The sequence below is a fragment of the Cebus imitator genome, unplaced genomic scaffold (genome assembly GCF_001604975.1).
Source record: "Cebus imitator isolate Cc_AM_T3 unplaced genomic scaffold, Cebus_imitator-1.0 Scaffold112, whole genome shotgun sequence".
Lineage (NCBI taxonomy): Eukaryota > Metazoa > Chordata > Mammalia > Primates > Cebidae > Cebus > Cebus imitator.
This window is the reverse complement of record NW_016107427.1, coordinates 4,992,081-5,016,358: the sequence shown is the minus strand read 5'-3', so window position 1 is coordinate 5,016,358 and position 24,278 is coordinate 4,992,081. Positions and strand designations below refer to the sequence as shown.

Below are 24,278 nucleotides of genomic sequence, written 5' to 3'. Positions count from 1 at the left end.
AGACTTCAGCTGCCATGACCACAAACCAAGGTGCCCTTCAAACACTTCCTGCTTTCTTATCACAAGTCTGTGCCCTCAACCCCTCCTTCCATGGATGCCTGATGGCTCAGCACTGTCCACATACAGATGTCCGTGCCCTCGCCTCCTTCTCCCAACCTCACCTCCAGGAGGATGAAAAGCATGTCTTTGAGTTGCCTGCCTTCTCAAACTCCACTCCGTTTACAGCAAAAGTAACTCCCCACGCCCCTGGCGGAAAATCAGCCTTGACTCCCAACCAGCACGTCTTCCATGCATTCAGTTCCTCTCTCCTGACCACTGCTCAGCCACCAGGAATAATCAAGTCCCAGGTCAGGCTCTGCCTTTTCCTGGAGCCCAGCCTCTGTTCTAGGTCATCCTGAATAGCTGCCTGTGTGCTCAACCAAGCTGCTACCCTGCCGCAGGTCCCCCTTTTGCTCCTCTCTAGGTGTCCACAGGCTAGGTGGGGCCAGGATGGTCAGTGGCCATGGGGACATCATAAGCCCCTCCTTCACACCCAGGCCCATACCCCTGCTGCTTGCAAGTCAGGGCTTCCCAAATCAGCCTTAGGACCAGAAGGCACCCCACAAAGGCTGACCCCATACAGACCTCAGCTCTCAGGTACATAATGCTCCTACACCCTAATCCTGAGGCCACCCAAGGCATCCAGTATTGGGGATCCCCTGGCAGGTGTCCTGGAAAGTAAGAAGGGGCCAGGAAGAGCAGCAAAGGCCTGGCAACTGTGGGATGAGGGATATCCAGGAAGAGCAGAGCAGGAGGGATCAGAGAGCAGAAAAGCACCTGCACTTTCAGTGACCCTGGGCTCTCTGGCTTCCTGTAGGGAGCTCTCTCTGGCCTCACTCTCCCCACTAGCAAGGCCACTTTCCAAGTCTTCAGCAAGCAAAACTGAACAATCACTCCACTGAACACTTACCTTTCCTTTCTGCCTCAGTGCCCAAGGCTTAGTTCTGATCAGTGCTTCCCAAACCCAGAATTTTCAAGAGGGCGTAGAAAATAATCATGGTAATAAGATGCCTGGGCCCCATTCTCAGAGTCGAATGCAGCAACAGGAACCAAGGCAATGACCCATATTATTACAAATCTCCCCTCGGGAATCCTGCCACAGGTTCAGGTGGAAAAGGCTAAGACTTTTACCAGCCAGACTTCTGGTTTACACTTCCTGGTAGGGCCCTCACCTTAGGCTGGGCCCAGAGTAGGGGACAACACACTCATATGATGGTGGTGATGGTGGTGGTGGTGGTGGTGGTTACTGGCATGATGTACTGCATGCATCTACCTTGTCACCTACAGGACATTTGCACCAGCGTCTTGTCACTCAATGCCCCCATGGCCCAGGAGGTCAGCCCTCCACAGTCCCCCTTTTGGAGTTCCGAGCCCTCTGGCCTTGTCATACTGCTAGAGGGGGAGCCCAGGTGGGGCTGTGGGCAGGGGCTGGGCTCTATCAGGTCGGGGAGAATCAGAGCCTGGCCCAGGAACAAGCCCTTTCCAGTCAGGATTCCAGGCACCTGGTTTTCAGCTTCCTTCCCTCCTTTCTTTCACTTGCTGGCAACATTCCGACCTCCCGAAGGGAGGACCCAGGGAAGGAGCAAAAGGAATCTATACTGTGCTGATGGTCACCAAAGTCCCTTTTAAGCATCCTGTGTCTCCAACCCAGAACCCGACACTGGAAGCACTGACCTATGGAGCCAGACAGGCCATGTTTATCCCCAGTCCTGCCCCTTACAGGTTACAAGACCTTAGACAAGCTACCCAACCTCTCTTCCCATGTCCTTACAATTGAGTTAAGTATGTTATAAAGGGTTTCCAATGATGCCTGGCTGAAAAAACAAAGTGCCACATCAACATCTGTGGTAATTATTATAACAAAAGTGCAGCCAGATGTACTCCTATGATTAAGGTGACTTAGTTGAAGATAGAGTGGCCAACGGTGATAGGCGGATCATCGCAACCTGGGAGGCTCTGCCCACAGCTACAGCAGCCTCACAAGCTTGCTGTTAGAAGGTTGTCCTTGGTGGGTGTGAATAAGGGCAATTGCTGGGGACCAAGCATATGTCCAAGCAGAGACCAAAGGCCCAGCCAGCTCACCAGTTGATAATTAAAAGTGACCAGAGGCCAAGGTAGACACCTGTCTCCAGGCAGAGGTCTCAGTGCACAGGAGGCACCCCCCACAACTCTCCAGCCTACTGCGTTCTTACTCGAGGGTGTTACCAGGTTTCATTCTAACCTCATCTGTCCAGTAGTTCTGCAGGGGGAGTGGGGCAGATCCCACTTCTTCAAAAGAACTCAGTAAAGGTGGAGAAGTTGAAAGCAACCTCCAGTGACTTCCTGGAGGAGCTCCTGGCTACCTGACCCACCAGGCCCTCCCTTCACAGCAGCAGCTAAGGAGCCAGGACTGACTTAGCTCCCCATGTCCCCAAGTCCCTTTACCCTGGAAAACTCTCCTTGCCACACTCCCAGCCCCCAGCCTTCCTGCAAGGGAGGCTGGCTCCATCCCCGCTTCCTGGAGTGCCTTCCCAGACCTCCCGGGCAGGTTAACAGCTCTAGTCTCACTTTAGGTTTTCCAAACACCTTGTAACTGGGCTGCCTAGTTTTGGTAATTTTCCATTATTTGGGGGGTCCTCGTGGCTGGGAGCTCCATGAGGTCAGGCACCGCCTAGGGCGCGAATATGCTCATCTTCCCCACGGGACCACAGCACAGGTTTGCACGGAGGGGAGGGCTGCGCAGCCTCAAAGCTGAACCCTGGGTGCCCCCTGCTCACCAGGCGCACCTCGGGCCGCCCTGCTATCCTTTCTTTCCCAAACAAGTCACCAGGATTCCTCGTGACCAGGCCTGCCACCTGGGCGTTCTGAACAGGATTGGGGCCACTGCGCTGTGTCCTGAGGCGGCGGGGCTGGCAGGGCTCTTGACGCACAAACTTTCTGGCCATCGGGCAGTTTTTCAGTTGGGCCTGTGCTCGAGCAAAGCGCCCACTGCCAGGCTGGAGCACTTGACCCCTCAGGATGCCACTGTCCCGAGCCCGGCTGGACAGGATGAGGTGAACCGAAGCACCCAGGTGCCGGGCCTTCCCCCGCAACCAGACAAGGAGCGCAAGCCCAGCGGCCAGACCCGCTCCTCCCGGATGGGTTCCTGCGGGTGCCGGGTGCCCAGGCGGCCCTGGCCCTGATCGCCGCCAGCGGGTCCCCGCCACGGGGCCTGAGTCTCGAGCAGTCACTCCCCGGGACTGACGGGCCGTCCGCGCCTCGCCCGGGGGCCCTCGCGTAGCCTGGCCCCCGCGGTCCCCGCCGCGCCGTCCGTATCGTTCCCGGCATCTCAGCGAGTTTCCAGTTTCTCTCTACCTCAGTAGGGAACCAAGAAGCAAAAGGAGTTCAGGTAACACTGCGGAACTGCAGAGATTTTCCCCAAACAAAGAAGCTGACCGACAGTGCTCCGGGTCCTCGCCCCAAAGAGCAAAGACGCAACGGTCCTCCCAGGTGGGGGCTGCAGAGGGCAGGCGGACCAGGAGCCCGCTCCAGACGACCTCGCCCCGAGGGACCCCGGGGGCCCTCTTCCACCAACAGGGGCACCCAGGGGTGCCGGCCGCGTGCCAGAGGTTCCAGGCGCCCAGAACTCTCCCAACACCCCCGGAGGCACCCTGCCCGGCTTGCCCCAGCGCTCCGCCCTCCAGCGCACTCACCTGCTGCGCCGCGCTCCCCACAGCCGCTTTCACCTCCGGGCGGGGGCGGGGGCGGGGGCGGGGGCAGGGGCCCCGGTGGGTCCCAGGCTCCCGAGTTCCCCTGCCCAGCCCGACCCCGCGCAGGGACCCCGGCACGCGCGCAGCTCACCTGCCGCGCTCCCGGCGGCGCTCCCCACCCTCGCCTTCCTTCTCCGCCTCCTGCTTGGCTTGCTCCTTCTCGGCCCGGCGCCCGGTCTCCGACCTGCCCAGGCTCTCGCTTAAATCTCAGGAGGCGGCGTCCCAGGGCCCAGGGCGACACCCCCAAGCGCGGGTCCTGGGTCACCCCGGGCGGGCGGGGGCGGGCGCGGCGGGAGGAGGCGTTTCCTGGGGAAATCCCGGGACTTGCTCCAGGCCCGGCCCAACCCCCAGGTGCGACTCTGGGGCACTTCCCGGGCCAGCTCAGCGGCCAGCCTGCCCCTCTCGGGTCCAGGGCGCAGCTCTGCCCGAGGGCTCGAGTTTGGGTTAAGAAGGAGGATTCCTGGGAGCGCTCCTCGAGTCCTGGGTGAGCCCCCGGAGCTGCCACTTCACGAGCTCCTGCAGGCTGCCAGTCGTGGCCTCAGGGGAACCACTGTGGCCTCTGAGCAAGGACCCAGGGGTCGGCCTTTTGGAGCCGCTGACCCGAGCACGAGTGGTGGGGACGCAGCGCCGGGCGCCAAAGACCCTTCCCAGTCCTCCTAGACTGGCCTTTCTTGGCCCCCGCCAGCGTCCCGTGGAAAGGGGTCCCCAGGAGGTCCCAGATCTCCCTGCACGACTGGCCAGAGTGGGAGTGAGGAATCGTGGGATACACCTCAGCCCGAAGACTTGGCTGTTCGCGGGCGCTTCAGACGTTCTTTCCAGTGTCTGCAACTGTGGGGGCTCGGAATTCACCGGAATTTAATAGGACCAGAGGAGACCAGAATTCGCGACCCCAAGTAGGCCTGGAGGAGCCCAGAATCCGCCACCTCCAAACAGCCCTCTCTGGCATATTGATGATTTGGAACTGGTTATGTAGAGAAACTGCAGGCACAGGGTTACCTCTGAGAAACCACTTTTGTAAAGGAAATTTGCACCTATAAAGGACATGGTCGTTAGTCAACGTATCTGAACCAGGAAGAGAGCCGTTCCTGGACACTTTTATCACTTGGGAAATTTTTATCTACCTCCCACGGCAACCTGTGTCACCAGACACCTCCCCTCACTCTCCCCGCACTCCTCAGTAGCTCCCCAGAAGCCTCAAACCCCCATTCCTTTCTGTCACTCAAAGTAACACATGAGCCTCAATGATCTGGCTACTGTTCCTTTTCTTTTTTCAGAAGGAGTCTCACTTTGTTGTCCAAGCTGGAGCGCAGTGGCTCATGATGGCTTATCGCGGGTTTGCCCTCCCAGGCACGGGTAATCCTCCTCCTCACTCTCCCCAGCAGCTGGGACTCCACGCCCAGCTAATTTAATTTTTTGTAGAGATGGGAGTCTCCCTATGTTGCCCAGGCTGGTCTCTAACCTCTGGGCTCAAGCGATGGCTGCCTTGGCCTCTCAAAGTGCTGGGATTACAGGTGTGAGCCCCCTCACTAGACACCTCACTCATCTAAGTCTCATATTCTTGTGGGATTCCCGTCTGTGAGCACGCACATTAAAACAGCTTGTCTCCTGTTCATCTGTTTGATATCAATTTAATTTGTAACTGAAGAATCTAGAAGGGTAGAGGGGCAGCGTGTTTTCTCCTCCCCTGCATAACATACAAATCAACAGGATTTGCTTTAAAATGAGGTGGAAGCAGAAGAAAGCCCCATTCGGTCCCATCCCAGGCTGCCTCGGCACAGTGCCCCCTTCCTGGGAAGCTCTCCCGGAGCTTCCTGACTGATAGGACTTTCCGAGTAAGGCCTTCCCTCCCACCCCCTCTTTTGGCTCCTTTTGAGGTTTGCTGGTAGCCCCAGCGCTCTCCATCCCCTACACTGCCCTGCCCTCCAGCCCCAGTGGGAGACCCGGAAAGACCCTCCCAGCACACAGGTCGGGACTGGTCTTTCTTGGTGGCAACCCGCTTATTTCTGCTTTGACAGTGTGTTTGATGCCTACTAATTCCACCCAGAAACCAGGGAGTATATGCGGCTGTAGACTCAGCCCTCTTGTAGTGGCTGTTCATTCACCATTTCTTTTTCCTTTTATATTAATAATCAGGGTTCCCCAGAGAAACAGAAACAATAGGAGATATGCAAATATATACACACATATATATATGTGCACATGCATGTATGTACACACATCTAGATTTCTATATATTTATAAATATTATAAACATATTACATATAAATATTTATACATAAATAATATATACATAAACATGCATATTTATATGCATAATATAATACAGATAGGATATATATTATATATAATTTATATGTAATAAACAATATTTATCATATATAAAGATTTATGAAAAATTGGCTCATACAATTATGGAGACCTAGAAGCTCTACAATCTGCCATCTACAGACTAGAGACCCAGGAAAGCTGGTGTTGTAGCTTTCAAAGTCCTGAGAACCAGAGAGCTAGAGAATTGATGGAACAGATTCCAGTCCAGGTCTGAAGGCCTGAGAAGCAGGCATGCTGAGGGCGGGAGAGGATCAAAGTCCAGCTCACACAGTCAGGCAGAGAGCAAATTCAACCTTCCTCTTCTTTGTTCTATTCAGGCTTTCAACAGATTGCCCAAATTGAGGGCGATCATCGTTACAGTCTGTCTATTCAAACATTAATCTCTTCCAAAAACACCCTCACACACACCCAGAAGTAATGTTTAACCAGTTACCTGGGCATTCCATGGCCAAGTCAGCTTGACACATAAAATTAACCAAGGCTGGGTGCACTGGCTCCCACCTGTAATCTCAGCACTTAGAAGACCGAGGTGGGAGGATCTCTAGAGCCCAGGAGTTTGAGACTAGCCTGGAGAACATAGCAAGATCTTGTCTCTACAAAAGGTTTTTTAAAAATTAGCCAAGTGTGGTGGTGCGCACCTGTAGCCCCAGCTAATTGGGAGGCTCAAGTGAGAGGATCAGTTGAGCGCAGGAGTTTGAGGCTGTAGTGAACTTTGATTGTGCCACCGCACTCCAGCCTGGACGACAGAATGAGACCTTAATTTTATCTGTGTGAAAAAAAAAATATATATATATATAGCATAAGTTGACCCCTTGTCAACTTTGCACCCACACATCTCCTTGTACCACGCTTCATCTCTAAAGACACTAGCAAAGTAATAACCTGCCTATTGTGATACAACTCTTCTGCTACAACCAAAAAATGCACTAAGCCCTTCCCCAAAAGTGGATGTAAAATTCTCAAGTGTTTACACTTCTCCTTGGTATTTCATAACCTAAATAATGTAAAATTGACAATACTTAATACAATGATATAGTCAATAAACCTTAAATTATATAACGGAATGTAAGAGAAAATAAAACAAAGATATATACTGTATATACAAACATGTGCACAAAGGTATTCAGAAAAAAGTAATGAGAAAATACTTGTGACTACTGAAGCCTTGAAAACAGCTTCCATGGGCAGTCGCTGGTGTTGGTAACTGTCTTCTTCCACTGCATTCCCTCTGCCTTCGGTAAGCATGGCAGCTGGTCATGGTTCTTAGCCTGATGGACTGACCCTTCATCCCTCAAGGGTCTGGGCCATTAGTAACCCTGCCTGGATAGTGCTGTAGTTTTCCATTGACCTTAAACACAAGCATAGTAACACTAAAAGTTGCCCTAGGGAATTGCTGTATTCCAGACACACTCTTCCTTACCTTCCTGGTGGTGGAGTAGTAGTCTAGTTTCTCCTTGGTAGTCCAGATCAGTCTCCCCAGCAAATACCATAACTCTCTCTTTGCCTGTTGATTCAGAGGCTTGTGGAGCTCGAAGTGGCCAGGTGGCAGTCATAAATTCTAGTTTAATGGAATCACTGTTGTGTCTCCTGGTGGCAGCATTCCTCCCTCTGGAACTAAGACCTCTAGGTCAGCAGAGTGTAAAGTCACAGAAACAGGAAGCAAAATTGTTGTGAGTGGGTCACTGGGAGGAATAGTGCGTGGTGCCACTCCCATTTCTACCCCTTGATTCCTGCACCTGTGGATCCTGGCTGTGGGAGAAACAGCACCACATATTGGGTGCTGATTCAGAGCACATGCAGCCTTCTGGAGAAACTTGCCCCAGCCTGCAAAGCGTTAATCACCTAGCTGGCACTATCACTGCATCTTCAAAAGGCTATTCCACCATTCTATCAAATCAACTGCTTCAGGGTGGTAGGAAACACGGGAAGATCAGTCGATTCCATGAAAATAAGCCTATTGCCATGCTTCCTTGGGAAGTCAGTTATTTGGTCAAAAACAATGTTGTGTGGAATTGGAATTGGAATTGGAATCCACCGTGATGGTGGATAAAGCATTCTGTGAATTCCAGCAGAAGCACTATGTGCAGAGAAGACAAATCTGTATCCAGACTCTCTATTCCAGTAAGGACAAAACGCTGTCCCTCCTGCGATGAAAATGGTCCAATGTAAGGTTCTCCAGGGTGATCAGGCAGCCAGGTGCCTGCCTGATCACCCTGGAGAACTGTGCCATATCAGAGCCTTGGTGCTGGTCTCTGCTGCTGGCAGGTGGTCACTCAGTTGTGGCTATACCAGTTCGGCCTTGGTCAGTGGGAGCCCCTGTTGCTGAGCCCATGCACAATCTCCATTCCTGCCACGGAGGCCACTTTGTCCATGAGCCCATTGGGTGATAAGAGGAGTGGCTGGGGAAAGGCTGACTGGTATCTGCAGAATGGGTCATCCTATCCACTTGATTTTTTTTTTCAGACAGAGTCTCATTCTGTTGCCCAGGCTGGAGTGCAATGGCACCATCTTGGCTCACTCACAAGCAGGTGTACTGCTGTAAGTTATACCCACTGAGAAGATTTCCCTTTGCCACAATCCTTCAGGGGTGTCTCAGAAAGAGGCTGTCATGCTGCAGCTGTGCACTGCTGGGTGATGCCTGCATTTGGTGCAGAATCATCTGTAAGCCAGGCCTGGGTTTTCTCTTCCTCTGTAACCTGATCATAGGGAACTTCCATGTGGCGAGGGTGCAAACTGGGGGAGAGAAGGCAGTGTAGCAGGAGTGGAGACCCTGAACATTGGGTCACTTCTTTATACAGTCTGCTTAACCTTTCAGGACCTGATCAGGCCTGACCACATACAGACCACTTCCATTTGATGATGGAGCGCAGCTGTGCATCCTCAGATTTATGGTGTGGTGGGGCAGATAACATCCAGTCCGTGATGGGAGCTCAGGTAACTTGGTAACTTGTGGGCCCATCGTCAAGTCTACAGCCTCTGCTAAGGCCTGGTAGCTGTGAAAGAGCTGTTTCTCAAAAGAAAAGTATTTATCTGTGGAGGATGGCAGGGCTTTGCTTCAAATCCTAAGGATCTGTGCTGCAATTCACCCCCAGGGCCAGCCAACAGCTCCATATCACTTCTCTCTCTGTCACTGAAACTTCAAGCACCATTGGATCTGCTGAGTCCTGTGGCCCAGGTGTCAGAGCAGCTTGCACAGAAGCCTGGCCTGCTGTCGAGCCTTCTCCTGTTCTGGGGCCAGCTCAAAACTAGCATCTTTTCAGGTGACTCAGCAAGTGGGCCAGAGTAAAACATGCAACTGTGTTGCCTCCAAAATCCAAAGACACCCACTAAACACTGTGCCTCTGTTTCAGTGGTAGGAGGGGCCAGATGCGGCAACTTTTCCTTCGCCTTGGAAAAGGCAACTCAATAGGCCCCACACCACTGAAGCCCTAGAAATTTCAATCAGGTAGAAGGCCCCTGAAATTTTGCAGATTTACTTCCCACCCTCTGACATGCAAACATCTTACCAATAAATATAGAGCAGTCGCTACTTCTCTCTCACGAGTGCCAATCAGACTAACGTCATCAGTGTAACGCACCATTGAAATGTCTTGTGGAAAAGAAATGCAATCAAGTTTCCTGTGAACAAAATTATGGCATAGGACTGGAGAGAGGATGGACCCCTGAGGTAGGACAGTGAAGGTGTATTGCCAGCCTTGCCAGCTGAAAGCAAACTGCTTCTGGTGTGTCTCACGGTATTTGCCAGGTGAATAGCTGCATACCAGTGCAAGGAGATGAGTTAATTGGCTCAGTCTGATGCAGCAGCTGCAATTGGAGTTACCACCTGGTTAAGCCTACAATAATCCACTATCCTTTTCCAGAATCTATCTATCTTCTGCACAGGCTAAACGGGAGAGTTGAATGGGGATGTGGTGGGAATCACCAAGCCTATGTCTTTCAAGTTCTTGATGGTGGCACTAATCTCTGAAATCCCTGCAGGGGTGAAATATTGGTTTTGATTTACTATTTTTCTAGGTAGAGGCAATTCTAGTGACTTCTACTTGGTGTTTCCCTCATTCCACGAGTCAAGGACCCAAGTTGGGATTCTATCAGCTGCTGTGTATATCTATTCCAACTAAGCATCTGGAACCAGGAAATCACCATAGGATGAGTTTGGGAACCAATGGACCCGCTGTAAGTTGGAGATGAGCTGAGACTCCGTTAATCACCTGGTCTCCATGAGACCCTACTCTGATTGAAGGGCCACACTGACATTCTTAATCTCCTGGAATTAATGCCAGTTCAGAGGCAGTGTCCAGTAGTCCCCAGAAGGTCTGATTATTTCCTTTTCCGTGATGCACAGTCACTCTGGTAAAAGGCCAGAGATCCCTTTGGGAGAGGATGCGAGAAAGACTAACAGTATACATTTTCAGTAGTCATGGAATCCTTTCTCAAGGGGACCCAGTCTGCCCTTCACTCAAAGTATTCTGGGTTGTAAACTGGCTCAAGCCTGAGGATGAATTGAGGGGCACGAATCTCTGCTTTGGTGATTCAGGTTAGGCTTGTTCATTTGCCCTAGAACTTTCTTTTTATGCAAATCAAGTAAAGGTTTAGCAGGCTTCCCATCTGTTTCCTATCTCGGAACGCCGTGAATAGTCGCTGCTATGGATCCCGGGAGTCGTACAATTCTGATTTTTGCTTTCTATCCTTTGTCCATTACAGTGGCCATGCCCATCTTGCCTTTGGCGGTTGAGTGCTTCCACGTGGCTCCCCCACCTTGGGATCCAACTCCTCTTACTGCATTTAGGTTTCCCAATTCAGTGATGGCATTTCTCACTGTAAAGTCTGGCCTCACAGAGCTCCTTAAAGATGCTGAGGCTCCTCTTACAAACTTATTTCTCAAAGCACTAGTGAAAATAAGATATGCTGGCCCCTCCCAGTGTGGGTAGGTAGGTCTTAAATCACAAGTCTACCCTTACATTTCAATCTTCCTAAGTATTTGAATCCTTTTCTCTATATGAAACCAAGGCAAGTCCAGCATTTCCAAAGCACCAGCTGTGGGTCACCTTTTGACCCATGTTTTACCCACCCTGCCAAACTGCTGGAGCCCTCTCCAACTCCCTGAGCCCCAACATTAAACGCAGAGTCCCTGCTTAGCAAGCCCATTTCAAGGAATTCGGCTTGATCCAATGTTGTGTTCCTTCCACCGTTATCCCACACCTTTGCTATCCATTTCCATGCATGTTCCCTGGATTTCTGTTTGTATAAAGTAGAAAACTCAAGTCATTCTATTGGAACCCAGCACACTTCTGTATGGGTCACGCTAACCTGTAGGAGCCAGTTATAACTTAAGTTACAGGTCTAGAGCAAAGGGTGGTAGGAAGGGTCCTCAGGGGAATCAGGATTGTTTAAAATTACCTGGCAGAAGCGCAGAGAAAAAACTAAAGAGAACTTCTAGAAATAGAAAGCTGAAAGTTTTCAATAGCTGAAGAGGGAATCAGTGGCATGGAATATAGATCAGAAGAAATTATTCAAAATTTACCTAGGAAGATAAAGTGTTTTCTTTTGTTTGTTTTTTGTTTTTTAATATGAGAAAGAGCTAAGTGGTGTGGAGAACAGAGTAAAAAGATCTAAAATATGTCTGATTACTTTTTTGGAAAGTGATCATTGAGAGAATAAGGAGAATCAATATTTAAAATAATAAATGATCAGACATTTTCCAAAACTGATAAAAGTCAGAAAGTCTTAGATTACTGAAGCACAGCAAATTCCAAGCAGAAGAGGAACCTATAGAAATACATCCTAGTGAAATCGCGGAATCCCTGAAATGAAGAAAAGAACTAAAAAGCATTATGGGCCGAGTGCAGTGGCACACACCTGTAATCCCAGCTACTCAGGAGGCTGAGGCACGAGAATCCCTCAAACCCTGGAGGCAGAGGCTGCAGTGAGCTGAGATCATGCCATTACACTCCACCTTGGGCAACAGGGTGAGACTCCATCTCAAAAAATAAATAAATAGGAATAAAAAGTATTATAAAACAAAAAACTTGACAACATTCAAATGAAAGCTAGGATATAGTGGAATAAAATATTTAAAGTCTTGAGGAAAAGTGGCTGTCAACATAATTTTTTTTTTTTTTTTTGAGACAGTCTCACTCTCACTCAGGCTCCAGTGCAGTGGCTCAATCTTGGCTCACTGCAGCCTCTGCCTCCCAGGTTCAAGGGATTCTCCTGCCTCAGCCTCCTTAGTAGCTGGGATTATAGGTGCCTGCCACCAAGCCCAGCTAATTTTTTGTATTTTTAGTAGCAGGGTTTCACCATTTTGGCCAGGGTGGTCACAAACTCCTGACCTCTAGTGATCTACCCCCCTCAACCTCCCAAAGTGCTGGGTTTACAGGCATGAGCCACCACAGCAGGCTACATAGAATTTTATATCATGCAAAATATCCTTCAAGCTAGGGAAAAGACATTTATACGAAAAACGAAACAGTGTTGACCACAACAAAAAAACTTCTAAAGGATATAGCTCAAGAAGAAGGAAAATGGTCCCAGGAGAAGATCTGACATGCAAGAGAAAATGGTAAACCATGAAAATCCTGCAAATGTGGGTAAATCTAAGCTAATATTTACAGCGTAGAGCAACTCCAGCAATAATGCTTAATTTGTAAGAGCAACAACACAAAGATAGAGCTGAAGTATTAGAAAATCATGCATGAAAGCCAGTAGTGAAATGAACACCATTAAAGCGAATACAATTAAAGCCTTTTAATGATTGTATTCTTCTGGTGGAAAAAAAGATTTACTCATTAACTTTAGACTTTGTTGAGTATGCTTACTAAAAGCATAATTACAAAAGAACAAAAATAGCCAGGCATGGTGACTCTCACCAGTAATTCCAGCTACTTGGGAGGCTGAGGTAGGATCACTTGAGGCCAGGAGTTTGAGATCAGCCTGGGCAACATAGCAAAACCTTGTCTCTAAAATAATAAATAATAATAATAATATGATTAGCATCCAAACCCAAGTAATTACAAAAGGGGATGAGAGGAGTGGGGAGGAGATGACTCAATGAAACCAAGCAAAATAAAGCAAAGAATGCCTAAACATACAACTGTTCTACCTTCCCCTGGATCTTCCCTCAGCTTGTCGATTCCAGGGCCAGGTGTGTATGTTCAAGATGATGAGCCCCTACCCAGCTCTACCTTGACCCTCTTGTCACTGTCAGAGGCAATGGTCTGACCCTGTGGGCTCCAGCTCATGCTCATTGGCTCCAGCTTGTCCTTGTTCTTCCTCATTTTATAACATCCTTTCCTTCCCGAATGCTTACCTTGTGGACTTCAAGTCCCAGCATCAGATGCAAAGATGAGCCATTGAGAGACAGGTTAGGCATACTCAACAAAGCTTAAAGTTAATAAGTAAGTCCTTTTTCCACCAGAAGAATACAATCATTAAAAGGTTTTAATTGTGTTCATCACACTATTGGCTTTCATGGTATGATTTTCCAATGCTTCCGTTCTATCTTTGTGTTGTTGCTGTGGTTGCCCTTTTGCATGCTGTAATGTTGAAGATCCCACAGTTTGACCCAGGAGGCCAAATCCTCTAGGCAATCCCTTTTAAACACACACACACACACACACACACACACACACACACACACACTGACACACATCACATCCTTCTAGCAAGTGGAACACAAAACCAATTGAGTGCTCGGCATGGAGGAACCTTGAGGATACTATGCTCATTGAAATATGCCAGCCACAAAAAGACAAGTACTGTATGATCCCACTGATAGGAGGTCCCTAGAGGAATCCAAAGTAGTCATAAAGACAGAAAGTAGAGTGACAGGTGCCAGGAGCTAAGGTGTGGAGGTGGAAGGTTGGGAGCTGGTGCTTAATGGGGAGAGAATTTCAGTTTGGGAAGAAAGATGAGACAGTTCTGAGAATGGATGGTAATGATTGCATGACAGTGTGAATGTACTTAATGCCACTGATCTGTACACTGAAAAATGGTTATAGTATAAATTTTATGTTATGCATATATATTGCCACAATTTTAGAATGAGTTACTATTTTATACACACCAGACTGGCAAAAATTAAAATTGCTCAATATTATGTATGGCCAAAACTGGGAATCTGCGGGGCACAGAGGGAATGAGAGGAACATATAAACTGGTACAACCGCTTTGAAAACCTTTTCGACATCATGCTATAATGTCGAAGACATGAAAATCTTTCACCGGGAAGTTCTGCTGCTAAGTATGTGCCCTCAAGAAACTCTTGCAACATACCAAAAACCTTCACATGTTCAGAGAAGCACTATTTCTACTGTAAAACCTGCAGAAAAAGAAAACAAACACTGATAGGAAATTCTGTCAGTTTCCACTGATAGGAAGAAAGATAAATGTGCAGTGGTGTATGTGTGTGATGCAATGCCCTACAGCAGTAACGATGGTGAACTACCATTGTATCTGTTACAGATAACTCTCAGAAGCAAATACTGGGCAAGAAAACCAGTTGCAGATCTCATTTGCATAAAGTTCATCAACAACCAAAGCTAAATTGTGTATAGTTAGAAATATGTATCTATATACTAAATCTGTGAAAAAGGGAAAGAAACTGATAAACTCAAAATTCAGTAGGGTGATTTCCCCTAGTGGGAATGAATGGCTATTCAGTGGCAGAGGGGTTAAGGGTACAAACTGGGGAACTCGTCAAAGAAGTGCTGGCAATAGCCTGCTTCTTAGCTAGATGACAAACTAGGTAAATACATAGGTGTTCACTTCATTTTTTCTATATTCCTTTTTTGCATTTTATCTATCTTCTTGTATGTATGAAATATTTCCCAATTTGAAAAGTGACATTTGATTCATCGTTACTGGATTTTAAAATGTGTGTACCTGAAAAGAAATAATGCAGCTATTCATGATCTGTTAGCAATAAAACAATATTTGTCCCAGTTTTGATAATATGGAGAAGATAATTCTGTACTTTAGTTTTGATGCGAACCAGCTCTAAGATTCCCGCAGGTACTTATAGTCAGAAGGTGACACAGAGAATTAATGAGTTCCCTATAAAGGCGGGATGTGTAGAATGCTATAGACGGGGTGAACAGCACTTTTAAGAGCCAGGTGAAGCAAATCTCTGGTGTGCTGAGGATCTTTGGCCATGTTCTCGAGGGATGAATGAGGTCCCTTGTTTAGAAAAAAATACTGTCTTAGTCTGTTTTGTGCTGCTGTTACAGAATACCACAGACTGGGTGATTTATAAACAACAGAAGTTTGTTTGGCTCATGGTTCTCGAGGCTGGGAAGTCCAAGATGGAGGGGCTGCATCTGGCGAGGGTCTTCATGCTGCATCAGAACATGGCAGAAGGCATCCCATGGGGATACAGCAAGAGCTGGAACACAGAGACTCAAACCCTCAAACCTTCTAAATCATCATTAATCCATACCTAACGGTTAAGCCTGATGACCTAAACACCTTCCATTAGGCCCCATCCCCCAATACTGTTGCATCAGGGATTCAGCTTCCAACACGTGCTTTTGGGGGGACACATTCATGCCACAGCAAAGATCTTCATGGCTCTCTTCACACAACCATCATGCTTTCAGCAGATTCTTCAGATGAATTTCCAATGCCAGTTGTTCAAACAAGGAAAAGGTTGTTTAATATTTGTTGTTTGTCATGGCTGAAGCAAGTTATAAGGCTCAGCCCCAAGGCTCACTGTGTATGCTGTAAAAACAGCAATTACCTTTTACTGAATATTTGCTGTGCCAGTCACCACACTCAAGTTTACATTACCTTAGTGCAAGATGGGTACACTGATTTCCCCATTTTATAGCTGAGAATGCAGGGGTTCAGAGAGGACACATGACTTGGCTGCACCACTCAGCCCCTAGGAGATGGGCAGCTGAGTTGGAATCAGGGGCTGGGGTTCCTGGGGACAGGGTTTGGGAAGGGACCCCTGTCGATGGGGCTGTTCTGCTCCCATCTGTCCCCAGGGGCCCCAAGTCCTGTAGGCTGCCTTAGCTCCAGAACCCAGCCGGAGGTAGTTGCAGGGGGAAAGGTGTTTGGGAGAGTGAGGGGAGGGCAGCAGCAGCTGAGGGTGAGAACACACCTGGTCTGCTCCCCTTTCCTCTCGTCTCCTGTCTTCCTCTTTGTGGGCCTCCTTCTCCTCCCACCTCACTGCTGTCACCTCCACGGGGAAACCGCTGTGTCCAGGATGGGTCACCAGCTGCTGAGAAGTCCTCTCACTGGGTAGGCAGGTCTTTAACGGGGAGCTCTGGAGCCTCGGTCATAACTCTAACTGGTCCCAACCCAGCCCATTTACAATGATGGGAGGACACAGGAGCATTGCGATAAGAACTTCCCCCACAAAAAAGGTAAGGAGGCTTATATGTCACTCTGAGTGACAGAAAGGAATGGGGGTTTGAGGCCTCCGGGGAGCCCCTTCTGGTCTCCTCCAGTCCTATTAAATCCTGGAAAATTCTGAGCCCTCACAATCGCAAACATTGAAAAGAACCTCCGAAGTGCTCAAGAAAAACCATGTCTTCCAGGCCAAGGTGGTCTCACCACTTCCTCACCCCGCCCTAATCAGTGATGCAGGGAGACCTGGGCCCCCAAATGGAGTGCACTATCCTCTTACTGTGTGAAAAACATTTCCATCATCCATGACCAACATCTTCATTACATTGTTCAATGCCAACATTTTTAGACAACAAATGGCAGCCTGGTGAAGTGCAGATGCTAATCACACACGAGTACCTGCCATACCCTTTAAAGTTTTTAATAGACGCAGCACTAGCTCCAACAATAAGAGTTTATGATTAAACAAACTTCATGAAAGGTCAGCTTCCAGATTACATTTCAAGCTCACATGCTGGGCTTTTTGAAAAGCACCCTTTTGAATGAAAGGCTATAAATGTCAAGGATGGGTGAAGTATTACAATGATTTTTTTTAAAGGGCCTACAAGGTAAAATCACTGTCCCAAATCCTTTCCAGAAAGGCAGCACCTGCTTTCCACGGTTTAAAAAGTTATTCAAAGACCCTTATTAAAGATGGGAAGGCGGACTCTCCAGGACCATGGCAATAGGTATAGGCACCACGGCAATAGGATTTTGCAGGCTGGGAGAGATTGGGCTCCACTCTGAATACAGCACGGGCAAGTGGGAATTGAGAGCCCAGGAGCAGAGTGGAGTTCGTGGATGGAAAATCACCAAGAGAAAACGTCAGGGGTGAGGGAAATCCTGGCTAAACTGACCTTGCTGAGGACAGACCAGGGTGATCAGACATCATCTGGGGGATGGTAGAGAATGAGGAACTTCATCAGATATCGAGGGTGGAGTTCTCACCAAACTGAGTCAGCAAGGTTCTTTGCTGGAGCTGGATTTTAGAAGGAAGTGCACATATGGGCCCTTAAAAAAAGCTCAGGAGCTTGACTAAAGTTCCATCAAGCAGAGAATCTTTTTTTTTTTTAATTTTTAAGTTCCGGGGTACCTGTGCAGGACGTGCAGGTTACATAGGCAAAAGGGTGTCATGGTGGTTTGCTGCAGCTAGCAAGCCATCACCTAGGTATTAAGCCCAACATGCATTCGCTGTTTATCCTGACGCTCTCTCTCCCCACACTCCACCCCACACGGGCCCCAGCGTGTGTCGTTTCCCTCCCTGTGTCCATGTGTTCTCACTGTTCAGCCCCCATTTATAAGTGAGAACATGCAGTATTTGGTTTTCTGTTCCTGCATTCGTTTGCTAAGGATAATGACTTCTAGCTCCATCCATGTCCCTGCAAAGAACATGATCTTGTTTCTTTTTATAACTGCATAGTTTTCAATGGTGTGTGTGTACCACATTTTCTTTATCCAGTCTATCATTGATGAGCATTTGGGTTGATTCCATGTCTTTGCTATTGTGAATAGTGCTGCAGTGAACATACACGTGCATACATCTTTGTAAAAGAATGACTGATAATCCTTTGGGTATATACCCAGTAATGGGATTGCGGGGTCAAATCAAGCAAGCATCTTTGGCATCATCTTGTCCCTTGGGAATTCTACCCAATTTGGGAGTTCCATGAGCTAGGAACGGACGAGGGAAGGCAGCCCGGGGCTCCAGTGCGGGGCAGAGGGAGCTTGGAGAAGCTGCTTCTCCCTCCCCAGGACAGAAATCCTGGTACCTAGCTCTGCCTGCAGCAAGGGGCAAGGCAGTCCCACAGCAGTGGGGAAGGGATGCCCGGGGTGGAGGCCAAGGGAGGGCAGGCACCAGCAGTCTGAACACCCTCTCTTATCCACCTCAGCTGGGGCCCATTTTGCAGAGGGTGTGCAAGATTTCATCTACAGAATGGAGGCTGCTGCTTTCAAAGGCTTGAAACTCGCTGCTGTTGGAGGAGGAGGCAGGGACGGGTGAGGCCCTGGTGGCATCGCAGACTAAGAGCTGAGTTCCACCTCAGTGCAAGGGCATCCTTGAAGGGTTCAAGAGGGAAGTGACAAGTGACTTCTCTCCTTAATGTATGGACGTTGAATGTGCACCTCTGATTTCTCCTGCCCCCTCCCACCTGCTGCCCCCCCCCCAGCCAGGTCCCAAGTAGGCAGGGGCACCTGCCTGTGTTCTGGGGGCCAAGATGTCAGTGTGCCTGGAAGCCCGGGAAACAGGTTTTAAAGCTTCATTTGCATGGAAAATAATCTACTTTTCCTATATTTTTAACATTTTTCCTAAAATTTGTTTCTAAATACGTAGTACAGTTTTTATTATCTGTTTCAGAACACGTTGCCTATGGTCTGTCAAGAGAAAATAAAGTGTATTCGTTGCCAAATTGCAAGTTTATTTCTGGAAGGTGCTCTGATAGAATGGACTTCACTGAACCCTCCCCTAAGCCCCGGCCTTTGCCCTCCTCCAATTCCACCCAATAAGGAGGAGTCTCTTCAGGGGTGTCAATAATATGGGTCATAATTTTTTTCATTGCTTTGAAAAGAAGAAAAATGAAAAAATACTATTCCATTTGTAATACGTTTTTAAAGATCTAAAATTCAAGATTTTTTTCTCAAGTCTTTATCCTCATAAAATATGCTTTTTGATTCTTGTACATTTCTTTTTTTCTAGCTAAAATACATGCAAGTAACTTTTTAAAAATAAATTAAGCCAACCAGGCAATCCTGCGGATGCTTCCGGGATGCTTACTCTTAAATGCCTTTGAGGCTCCGGGTTGCTCTGGGGCTCCCAAAGACGGCCAGGCACTGCTCCTGCTGCTGCACTCACCCCGCCCCACCCATCTCCTCCCAGTCCCAAACCCCGCTGCCCAGTCAGGGAGTTCCCTAAGGGAACTGCACCTGTTCCGTTTTGTTTTTTCCTAAAAACAGCTGGCCCACAGGAGGTTCATAGAACCCTTGAATCTCTATGTTTGCAGAGAAACAAATATAAAGTTTAGCTAAAGAGAGACTGAGCCAAGTGTCCGTGGACATGCAGATCAGTAGGGATGGGGGCGACAGGCTTCCTCGCTGAACAGGAGCGACCCTAGGTCACTCCTCTTTCATTTCTACAGCGACCAAGAAGCCCTCCACTGTGAGCGTGCTGTGATCACTACTCCCAATGTCTGGTCAGGAATCAAACCAACTCATCAATGAGCAACATACTTCATCCTACCTGAACACCTCTAGTTCCAGATTTAGGGATATATAACATGCTGAGAACAACTTAATTATCTGTGTACCATATATGTGTATGTGTGTATACATGCGTATACACATATGTGTACAAACAGGCATATAAACAGTGTGTATGTATAAATATAAACATATATAGTTAAATATCTACTTATATTTATAAATATCTAAAGATTCTAATGCACAAGTGCCCATTTTTCCCACTGGTTTTTAGAAGCCGTAGCTACTATGGAGAATCTGTTATTTACGAAACAAGAACCTTGGCCAGGTACAGTGGCTCACGCCTCTAATCCCAGCACTTAGGGATGCCAAAGTGGATGGATGACTTGAGGTCAAGAGCTTGAAACCAGCCTGGCCAATACGGTGAAACCCTGTCTCTACTAAAAATACAAAAATTAGTCAAGTATGGTGGTACACACCTGTAACCCCAGTTACTTGGGAGGCTGAAGTAGGAGAATCTTTAAACCCTGGAGGCGGAAGTTGCCGTGAGCCAAGATCGCGTCACTGCACTCCAGCCTGGGCGACAGAGTGAGACTCCATCTCAAAAAAAAAAAATAAATAAACTGAGAACTTAAGCCACCTGTGCCCCACACCCCAAACAGCTCCCTGCGTAATTAAGGAGAGACTTTGCTGTTCCACTGTTTCCATTCATGTGACTGGCAAAGTCATTCCAGGAGGCAAAGTTCTCATGGAAACCTCTGGAAAGACATCAACTCCTCAATGCGAAGCAGCAACTTTGTGCCCTAAGATTCTTTGAATCTCTCACCTTAAACCCCTTGCCTGGCTGTTCCCACCAAGCCCAGGCTGGTGTAAAATGGTCCACACCTACTCCTTATCAACCCTTTGACCCCCCGACAGGGAAAGTCCCACCTTATCCCAGCTCCAGCCTTCGGGGGTTCCAGCCTTGCCCTCCCGCCTCCCAGGCACTGTGGGGCTTCCTTATCACTGTGACTAATAAACTGGCTTTGCCTTGGCGTGTTAGGGATCTGGAAAACCTGTGTCTGACAATAAGCAATGTCATATGTAAATATGCAGTGATAAACTACTCAATGAAACTAACAAAGAAAATACAACAGTGGCTATGTTCCTGGTTGTAAAAGTCTTCCAATCATGGGAACAAAATGTCTGCTGTAAAACAGTAAAGAATTCTGCTATAAAAAGAAAGGTGTGGGAGGGGGGAGGAGCTACTTCTTTCTTTACCATGTCCTTCAAAAATCATCTGCAATCCCTTAGACTAATGGCAGTTTGAAAAGTGTTGTTTTAATATCTGAGACCTAAAAAAAAAAAAAAAGGTCAGGAATTTTCAGTTTCCTACACAAGGTGAGTTAGACCCTTTAGGTGATAAGGTTGTCACAGGTGACAAGATGTCACAGGCGTGTGACTATGTCCTCCTCCTGGGTGTCACCCAGCCCTGTGTGTGAGATGCTCGTGGGCGGTGAAAGCGTCTGTGCCCAGCGCCTGTGAGCCAGCTCAGCCAGACATTTAACCGCTCACTGGAACACAGGTTCCCAGTCACCCCAGGCAGCACACTGGGAGGGACTGGAGCTCACCTCCAGGGTGGTCTGTGGGTGCTGGGGTGGGGGTGAGGATACCTACCCACCCACCCAAAGGATAAGGAAGATGCGCCAAGTCATGCAGGGTGGGGCATCTCAGCTTCAGGGACCCCTTAGGTCAGAGTGCAGACTTGCCCTTCGCTGTACCTGGAACTCCTCCTGTAATCTCGTAGATAAATTGCTCAGCTTCCCTGAAAATTACTTCCTTTATCCATAAAATAAGCATTATAACCTATTTCTGAGTCATGGGGGATTCAATTAACCAAATAGGGAGAGACTTGTGAACTACAAAGAGCTAGGCAAATGCAAGGTGTATTTTCCCAGAAGCAGAGAATTGAGACAACTTGCAAAGCAGTCTAGGGCTGGAATGGGCTGGACAGAGACAACCATACCTAGGGTTGTCATGTGTAGTTGTTCAGGTTGTATACTGTACAAATGTAGAGATGACTTTCACATTTGTAGTCCTGAGGGATATGTATATTTAACATGACATCTTTCCTGTAGATGCCTTAAAATGTCTTATGGAGAGGATGATGTATTCTAATTCGTAAGAAAATGTCAGACAAGTTCATGGTGAGGTTACCTGTCCATGCCCTATTTTGTAAGATAAAAGAAATTCAACCTTAAGGCTGAACTCTTGTCTACATGGATTGTAACACTGAATCACAGTCTTGTATCTTATTTGTTTTTTGACTTACCTATGTGGCTGGGGGCCAGAAATAAAGGTATCAACTTTTAAAAGTGCATCAACCAACTTCAGATTGATCCAGAACAAAGCCGTCGGTTGTAGTGAGCCAAACCAGGCCCAACGTGTCTTGCTAGAAACACAAACGTCTACAGACACTGGAACTGACATTTTAAAACTAGGAGGCTTCACATAAAATTCAGTTTTCTGGCTTCTCTTTAAAACATGGAAGACCTGGCTCTCTGGGCCACATTTTAGAGGAGTGGGGAGGAGCTCCCCAGCCCTGCTGACATCTGAGTGGCAGCCCTGCAGGGAACTGAAATTCCACTGTTCTAAGCAGTTCCAGGAGGCACTGGGGTCTTGTCAACCCCTGATGCCCGGCAGTGAGTTCCAGAGAGCCCATCTCCCTACAGGATGGAGGTCAGAAGCTGCCGCCAAGCAAATGAAACATCCTGGCTTCCCTCTGTGCACCCTCTTCGCTTCCTAACTTCCCTAGCTTAGAAACAGTGAGGAAAACGATGGGGGCTTCCACACCTGCACCCCTGCATCTGCTCTGCAGGGCTATTGCAAACACTGCCCACCTGTGCCCGGAAGTTCAAAGAACAGAACGTGCAGCTCCCTGCAGCTCCTGTCCCACCAGGAAAGGCAGAAGCAAACAAATAATGCGTAGTGCCAGCCCTAAAAAAACACACACACACAAAAGTAAAGCCAGGATAAGGGACCAGCCTGACCATCACAGGGGCTCCATGTCCGGCAGGAGTCAGGGAGGGTGCCCGTGTGGCAGAAGCAGCAGGTGCCTCTGCTTGGGGAAAAAGCTTCCAGGAGGGTGGTGAGAGTGCTTTATGGAAGGCCCGGCAGACCGCAGGAAGGGTTTGGAATTGTACTCCGGGTAACTGGGACCAGAGAAATTACATACCCTGGCTGACGCTTCAGAAGAAACGGCCTGCTCTCTGCTGTGTTACAGATGAAGTACCGTACTGGCAGCAGTGCCAAGGAGGGGAGGTCCCAGCAGAAGCCTCCTTCAATAACACCCAAGACATCCCAGAGCCGGATGGGAGTGGAGGACTAGCAAATGGGGTGTGGGGGATGAGGGGAACTGGGCAGTCAGAGGTGACCCCGGGGAGTTTAGTCTGAACAGCGGGAGGGACGGAGCCGTCACTGACAGAGACAGGGAAAGTGGATGTGCAGGATGAAACCAAGAACTTGGCCTTGGACATGTTCAGCCCGAGGTGCCAATTAAACCTTGAAGGGCAGGTGGTGGCAGGCAGTCAGAGCTCAGGGGATGGAGACGTGAACTTGGGGACTGCCAGCAGGGAGGTGCTACTTAGAGCCAGGGCCCCAGAGGAGCTACCCAGGGAGGGAGGATTGGCCCATGGACAGAGCTCTGGGGCTGTCCGTGAGCGGCAGAACGGGGATTCCAGGAAGAAGCCGTGAAAACGATTTACGTCCACCTGACAAAAGCGTGCAGCACAGACACGAAAGGAAAGGAATGAGATCAGTATTAAAGTATTAAAATCTCACGTACTTAAGGCAGTTACAATAAATAAAAATAAGCCCAGTGTTGCCAGGGATGTGAGAACTAGAACATTATTTCTTTTGCAGAAGGGGCACTAAAAATGGATTTAATCTTGTTGGAGAGCAATCACAAACGTGCAGCAAGAGTTATAAAATTCTATCCCCGAAACATTCTCTAAGTGGGGAGGTGGAAACCTCAAAAAGAAACAAATGGTAACAGCCTTCTCAAAGCTCTGAAGCAGTGCTTTCACACTGGGCAAAGGCGGGCCTCCCCTCAGTGCCCTGTAGCAGGAGACCCCTAAGCAGGCAGAGGCTGGCTGTCACCAGGTGGGCATCTCAGTCCGCAGGTGCAGAGGAGCCAGTGGCCTTCTGTCCCACAGCTCAACACAACTTTGACTCCAAGCTCCCATGCCACTCAGCTGGCCAAGGAAAAGCCAGAAAGACCCACGGTCACTGTCTCCTGCTGCCACCTCCTTCTCCTGAGAAATAAAGTCAGCAGCCAGCTCCAGTCTGCCTGAGGGAGAGAAAAGGGAAAAATAAAAGAAAAAAGATGTAAATTAATATCCAAAAATAACTGGGCACACACAAAACCATGAATAACGTCATAGCATAGGACCGGACGCCATCACAGGACATGATCTTGCCTATAGTGTGAGATTAAGCAAAATAAAAGAAGAATAATGAGAGTGGACGGGTGCAGTGGCACACACCTGTAATCCTAGCACTTTGGGAGGCCAAGGCGGGTGGATCAACTGAGGTCAGGAGTCCAAGACCAGCCTGACCAACATGGAG

The 24,278-nt window shown here is 48.4% G+C and overlaps 1 protein-coding gene across 3 annotated transcripts in view; it reads right to left on the bottom strand.

The window, feature by feature from the left end:
• TMPRSS2 (transmembrane serine protease 2) overlaps positions 1-3,981 on the bottom strand; it is a 41,066-nt gene extending 37,085 nt beyond the window's left edge. For 2 of the 3 annotated variants that reach the window (XM_017538612.2, XM_037742066.1), the window contains exon 1: positions 3,859-3,981. The gene's annotated coding sequence lies outside the window, so the exon portion shown is untranslated. Of the gene's footprint in view, positions 1-3,710; positions 3,816-3,858 lie in introns of those variants that run through there. The other variant, XM_017538613.2, reaches the window with a different exon arrangement.
• Positions 3,982-24,278: the final 20,297 nt, after the last annotated feature.